The sequence below is a fragment of the Dipodomys merriami genome, unplaced genomic scaffold (assembly GCF_024711535.1).
Source record: "Dipodomys merriami isolate MVZ:Mamm:240054 unplaced genomic scaffold, mDipMer1.0.p SCAF_2554, whole genome shotgun sequence".
Taxonomy (NCBI): Eukaryota; Metazoa; Chordata; class Mammalia; order Rodentia; family Heteromyidae; genus Dipodomys; species Dipodomys merriami.
Genome location: NW_027203998.1, coordinates 1 through 7,234, shown reverse-complemented (window position 1 = coordinate 7,234; position 7,234 = coordinate 1).

The following is a 7,234-nucleotide window of genomic DNA, read 5'->3' as shown; positions in this document are numbered from 1 at the left end:
GTAAAGTGCTAGCTTTGAGCATAAAACAAGGGATGGGACACAAGCCTTAGTTTTAAGCTTTTTCTAGCATAGACGCACCCAAGAAAAGGAAGCAGGTGAGCACATGGGAGCTCAAAACGCACACATAATACTCAAGACTCACAGAATAGACCCCATCCTGCTCTGACTCTCTAGCTTCTATGTCCTAGATCATGGCAGTCTTAGATAAGACTGACCATGCACCAAGTCAGGACATTCAAGTACAATCCATACTGAGGATCCCATGACCTCATCAAGGACTCAAGATCTCTCACTGTCCTGCCTTGACACTGGGCAGTCAGGTGAGGTCTATTTATACAACTACAGGATATGGGAATGAAAGGATTTCTCAGCCAAGGGATGCAGACTGGAGGGCTCTAGGTCCCTCTCTCTCAGGGAGGAGAAAAGAGCCCATCCATCCCAGGAATGTTCCTGGGTTGTGAGTATCCTCAAAGAAACAACCCTGCTCCGAGCCCACTGCCTCTGGTTTTCCCACTAGCCTCGATCTTCAGTCGGCCCTCTCTGAATCCCAATCTGCCATCTAGATTAATGGCTGAGCCAACAAAGAGACCCACCTCTACCTCTGAGGATGGCAGTCACGCGGTCCTAGAGTCCCCTAAAGGAAGTCTGAGGGCAACACGGGTCTGACTCTCGCCCTCATTCCCCGGGTGTCCTCTTCCAGTGGCCCGCTTACCTCTTTCTCTGGTTGAGGAATGAACACTGGGGGTGTCATCTTCAGATTGAGCCAGCAAAAGTCCCAGTCCCCAAGGATGTACTTCACAGGCATTCTGCAGCAGATGACAGCCAAATCGTCAACGGTGAACCCAGAGTGCCAGGACTTTTCATAGGCATGTGGCTGGGTCGAAGGCTCTATCACTGATGATCTAGGTTGTCAGGTGAGGTCATGGCTTCAATGGCCTGACACACCTGATCTGAGATCATCCTCCCTCTTCATCTTCCTGCTTATCCCTTGCCCCTCTTGACACTCCCTCACCCTATACTTCCCTAGCCCTTGGACATTTTCTTCTTATCTGACCAGAAAATAAACTTGGTGAACCAGGACAGATTGAAACTCTGTGACCCACCCTGAGCCCTAGGGTCTACCAGAGGCTGTTTCCCTCTGCAGTCAGCGACCACTCAGATATTGGATGTCATGAAGTTGCTGATGTCATGAACGGGTCAGTGGCTTGGTCCTACATACGAGCTTTAGGCTCAGAAACTGTCCCCACAGAGATTGTGAATGGTTGGCTCCCTTGATCCAGGGACTCCAAACCAAGGCTTGTATGCTCCCTTCTTCCTTCCTTTCCTCCTTTTCTCCCTCCATCCTTCCCTCCTCTCTTTCTTTTTCCTTTCTTTGTGTCACTCCTGTGCTTGAACTCAGAGCCTGGGTGCTGTCCCTGAGCCTTTGTACTCAAGGCCAACAGTCTACAGCTTGAGCCTAGTTCTGGCATTTTCTTTTTGGTAGTTAGTTGGAGATAAGAGTCTTTTCTGCCTGGGCCTTAAGCTTCAATCCTCCTATTTCAGCCTCCTAAGTAGCTAGGATGACAGGTGTGGGGCACCAGCATCCAGCTCAAACCAAGATTTCTTCATGTGCTGTGGAACCAGCACTGGAACCTTTCATTGTGTATGACCCCCACCTCTCCCCCCCCCCAGGAACTGGCACACACTGTAATGTTTTGTTAGATAAATAGATGAGCATCTGTCCATGACAATACTACAGAAAAGTCCCATCCAATTCAGGTAAGTATCCTGGGTTGGGGTAAAGCCTGATGTAGCTCTCCCACAGTTCTCCCTCTTCCTTCTTCCCACCCTCCTGGTGCCACCGCACTTAATTGTTTTGGTTCTAAGGACGTGAGCCATGATGTCCTCACTGGATTCCAGGGCCTCTGGGATGCCTATCTTCTCAACGATCTCTGTCCAGCAACTGACCAGCTGTGTGGCACTCACTTTCCCACTCAGCTGTGAAAAAGGTTGCCCTGAGGTGAAAGCCTGGCTCAAGGGGCCTCCTCTCCACTCCCTGGGGCCAGACAGGATGGTCCACCATATCCAGCCCCCAAGTTTCATGTTCCAGAGATAGGATCCCTGAGGCATCCCAGGTCTCTGAATTTCCCAGAGTCCAGTACAGGTCCTGGGAATTGTCTCTACTCACAGCTAGTAGGCTGCAGATGGCAAAGTCACAATCTCTGCTCCCCACAACATCCTCAACTGTGGTGGTCACCCTAGAGAGAGCTGGAGAAGAATCAGCATCTGCCGGAGAAAAGCAGTCAAGGCACGACGTTCATAGCAGGAGACCATCTGGCAAGGGAACTCTGCTTGTGCTGCTTTGAATATCATTGTTTGGTGGCTGAAATGGTCCATCTAATTTGACCCAGAATCCCAAGCATTAGTTAGAAATTGCCAGCTTCAAGGAAAAACCCTGGAAAAGCTGGCATTTCACATGTCCCAATCAAACTTAAAGGGTTCCAAAGTTAGTGGTCCCCTTTTCCTTCCAGACAGCCTACAGCGGGTCATAGAAAATGGCATTCAGAGAGCCTTAGCTAACTGCCATGTCCTGATCCCAAGTAGGCTCCAGCAGAGGGAACACACTTGCCTACCATTGCGCAGCTGGAAACAGCCCAAGAAGGACACAACTTGGAGTCTGCAGGACTCCAGGGAGGACTACCCACCAGTGCACTGCCCCTGGAGGGAATCCTTGCCACCATTGGGGGCCTGGAGCCCCATGCCAAGATGCCCACGTACACTGTCAATACCCTGGGTAAGATTCCCCTCTCATCCTCAGTCGTGGTGAACCATCTGCTATGTCACACTGATCGTCACTTCCCAGACCCTCCTAGCTTCACAACCCCTGCCCTACTACCCCCCATCTCGTTCCCTATTTATGTTTGGCAGACTCATTCCCAACCTTGAATTAGCTCCAACTATACACACCAGAGCAGACTGGCTGGCTGGAAGAGTGCGGCTGTGATCACAGTAGCCTCATGAGCCTTCTGGCTGAAGACAGAAGAGCAGGTGTCCACTCTGGTCTGTGGTTCACACAGGCCTCCTAAGGGAGACCCACACAGGTCCAGCAGCTACTGTGGGCTGCAGGAAAGGGGAAGAAAGAGGTGGAAAGGAACATCTACTGAAACCTTCCCTAAAGGAGCCATGAAATGGTGAAAGAGAAAACAAAAATTGTGGCTGGTCTCCTAGTGGGCATTAATGAAAAAAGAACAACAAATAAAATGCTTTTGCTCTTTTTAGACATGGTGACTTAAATATATTTTCATTGTTCTCATCCTCCCTGCTCTCCCAACAACACACACACACACACACACACACACACACACACACACACACACACACATACACACACACACACACACACACAAACACAGACTCAGAGCAGTGCCTCTCCGGAGTTTGTTTCTCATCTGGGCAATGTACCAGCTTAAGCACAGGGGTTCCCTTGTCAGAATCAGGGGCAACCACCCAAGTGGAACAATGCTCTAATAATGCAGAACCACCCTGCCTCCCCGTTTCTCCAGGGCCAGACCCTTCCCCTTGGGAACAACCAGCTTTGACTCCTCATTCACCAAAACCCTAGGCCAGGACGCTGGGTGAAGGAGTCCCGAGACATGTGGCTCCTCAGAGCCTGGACAGAAAACAAAGCAGGGGGTCATAGTGCCACCTGAGAGGTGTCTGACCTGCGGTGGGGGCGTTGTTGGGGACTTTGATGGGGTTCTAAAGGCTATATACATGGTTAGACTCCCTACTTTCAGCCTATATACTTCGGGGCGACTTGGCAGATCTTGGGGAGGATGAGAAGACCAGATGGACTGGGAGCACTAGCAGAAGCTGGCAGAGCTGGGAAATGTGATCAGAACTGTTGACAGCTGGGGTTGGGGTACAGGCTGGGTGTATATCTGTTAGAAGGGGTGTGTATTTCTCCCAAATATCCACCTTCTATCTGACCCCAGTGCCCTCACCTCTCTAGTGGGCTCTTCTGGGAATGTCCGCAGGTGAAAGGGTGACTGAGCACAGAAGACAAGGGCTCACACAGCAAGGGAGGGGCCTATCTTCTGCATCCAACCCCCCCCCTCCCCAGCAAAAAGGAAAAGACCTAAGAAGGCAGGTGTGGAGGTGCAGCTCACCACCTCTGACTAAAGCCATAGGTTCCCACCAGGAGAGGAAGGGTGCAGATGCAAGGCTGTGTGGCTCCACTGCTCCAGCCAGGGCTCTGTGGTGTCCCCTGGATGGGTGCTCCTCACCCATCCTTGCATGTCTCATTTTCCTGGGACACTGGATGCTAGGGATGGGGTGGGATCCTCAGGTCGACACCCAGTTCCAACCCCCACCCCTGGGGTGCATTTGTGGCAGGAGCCAGGGCGGACTGTGGGGTGCTGGGGAGGTGCAGGCAGGACAGGAGAGGGGAGCAAGAGGCTGAGTTCCTGGCCTGCGGGGGTGGGGTGGAAGGGGTAGAGTGTGGAGTCACAGGGTGCAGGGGCCACGCGAGGTGCTGGCCCGCAGTGCAGCCACTCAGCTGTGCTGCTGGGAGAAGCTGTAGGCTGAGACTCTGGTGCGCGCCCTGAGTCTGAGGGCTCGGGGCCAGGACCAATCAGGGCCACAAGCCAGACAGGGGTGTGCCATCTCCGCCAGGTGACTGCAAGAGGCTCCACCAGTCTGAGCCTGCAGCATGTTTGAAATGCAGATCTTCTGGGAAGGGGCAGGGGCGTCTGCTGGCACGTGGTGGGGCAGCACTCAGCCTCTGCTCCTTCTCCTCAGCCACTGCCTCCCCCTCAGTGGCCTCGTCCCCTGTGGCTGCCGCCTCTGCCTCAGCAGCTGCTGACTCTGCCTAGCTCCCTGAACCGGGACCTCAGACTCAGGGGCACCATGGCTGCTGCAGGGGCTACGCATGCCATGGCCTGCCATGCAGGCTCCACATGCTCTATGCAACCGGCCAGGACCCAGGCTATGATCAGAGCAGCGGCCAGCCACTGAAGTCGTTTCCACTGGTGCTTGTGCTCATGCTCATTCTTCTCCCAGCTCTCTTTCTGCCCCATACTCCTCTCCTGGGCCACCTCGCCTCTGCTGTGCACATGCCCCAGCCCCCTTGGGCCCCTGGCCATTGCTGCCACCAAAGTGTGCTCCTGGGCCCCACCCCCTCCTCCCCTGGGCCCAGCCCCAAAGCCCTGGCCAAAATTGCAGCCCTGACTGGGCCCTGAGGCTCCCAGACCATGGTAATTGCAGCCTTACCTCAGCTCATCACTACCCCTCACCCCCAGTACCGGTCCGGGGAATTGAATCTCCCCTCAGCCCCACCGCTGGAGGAGACTCTCCTCCATCCCCCTCCACTCCACACACCAAGCAGGTGCATAGTGAAATTTGTGTGTGTATGTGTGTTTGTGCGTGTGTGTGTGTGAGTGTTGGGGATAACTACCTCTCAAGGACTCAGAAATTAGCACCCTTTGGGATGACTCAACACACAGCACACTTCCAAAAACAGCACAAAGCACCCTGTGTAAAGGACTCAGCACACAGCTCCCTTTGAGGACTCAGCATGTAGTATGCTGGGTAGAGTACTCGGCACACAGCACCCTTTGAAGGGCTGAGTATAAAGCACCCTGTGTAAAACATCCAGTGCACAGCACCCTTCAAAAAACTCAGCACGTAGAACAATTTTGAAGGACTCAGCACATACCATACTGTGGAAGCACTCAGCGAACAGCTCCATTTGAAGGACAGTACACAGCCCCCTGTGTAAAGGACTCAGCACACAGCACTCAAAAAACTCACCTCATCCCTCTCTTCGCCAGTGGTCAGCACATAGCAGGACCCTTTGCGATGCAGTAGCTCACCACACCTATTGAAGGACTCAGCATACAGTACGTTGTGTAATGGACTCAGCACACAGCATCCTTTGAAAAAACCAGGACGGCCCACACTTCTCAGGGACTCAGCACATAGCACCCTTTGGAATGACTCAGCAAACAGCACCTTTTTGAGGACTCAGCACAAAACCCCCATGTGGGAAGGACCCAGCAAATAGCGCCCTGTGAAGGACTCAGCACATAGCTGTATGTCACAAATTCAGCTGTCATTAGAATTAGGGTGCTTTCTTCAGTATCACCATTCTTCAGAAACACTGCACAAATCCGACTAGTTCACATTTAGACAAGCTGTGTTTTATGGGGGAAGTCAGCTGGGGGTCTAGAACTCAAAGCTTGGGGGCCCTGTCCCTGAGCTCTTTGGTTCAATGCTAGAGCTCTACCACTTGGAGGCACAGCTCCAATTTTGTTTTTGGGGTTTGTTCTTTTACAGGTCTTATGGTGATAAGTAAGGACATGTTGGGGTACCTGTGGGCAAAGGCTCTTAGCTCAGCCTGGAGCTGACCTCTCCCTTTTTTGTGCCCCTGGTAAGCCGGGCCTCCTGGAGCTCTCTTGGTCTGGGGTGGAACAGACCTGCTCGGGCATCAGCAATCAGGGTGAGCAAAAGTCAGCTTGGCCCTGGTCACTTCCCCAAATTGAACTCTAGAGGTTGATGGCACAGGGCCGCATGTTTCACATCTGGTCCGCAGGGTGCAGGAGTAGCCCACCATAGGGATAGTACTTGAGAGTTGTGTTTACTCTTGCTTCCTTGGGGCCCCCATCATGATTCAAAGCCACCCTGGACAGGAAAGTCCTTGAGACTCTTACCTACAATTAACCATCCAAAAGCAAGAGGGGCTGTGGCTCAAGTGGCAGAGCACTAGCCTTGAGCAAGAAAACTCAGGGATAGAGCCTAGGCCTGAGTTCACACACACACACACACACACACACACACACACACACACACACACACACACACACACACACACACACACACACACCAGTGCATGCAAAATCAGAGATTTCTACACTACAATCTTTTCCCCACTAAGCCTGGTGGCTGCTGGCCTAGGTATTTGATGCATACACCACCACCTACTTCCTATTTATCTGAGGAATTGTCATATGGGTTTGGGAGGGGGGAGAATCATCCTAGCTGAGAATGTGGCTCAGTGGTAGAGTGGTCACCTAGCATGCCTGAAGCCCTGGGTTCTATTCCACACAGAAAAAGCTGGAAAGGGAGGTGGGGTTCAACTGGTAGAGTGCCAGTCTTGATCAAAAAGAGCTCAGGACAATGTCCAGGCCCTGAGTTCAAGCCCCAGGACTAGAAGAACAAATCTTTGTTGGAGGCTTTTTATTTTGCTTTGAAAACA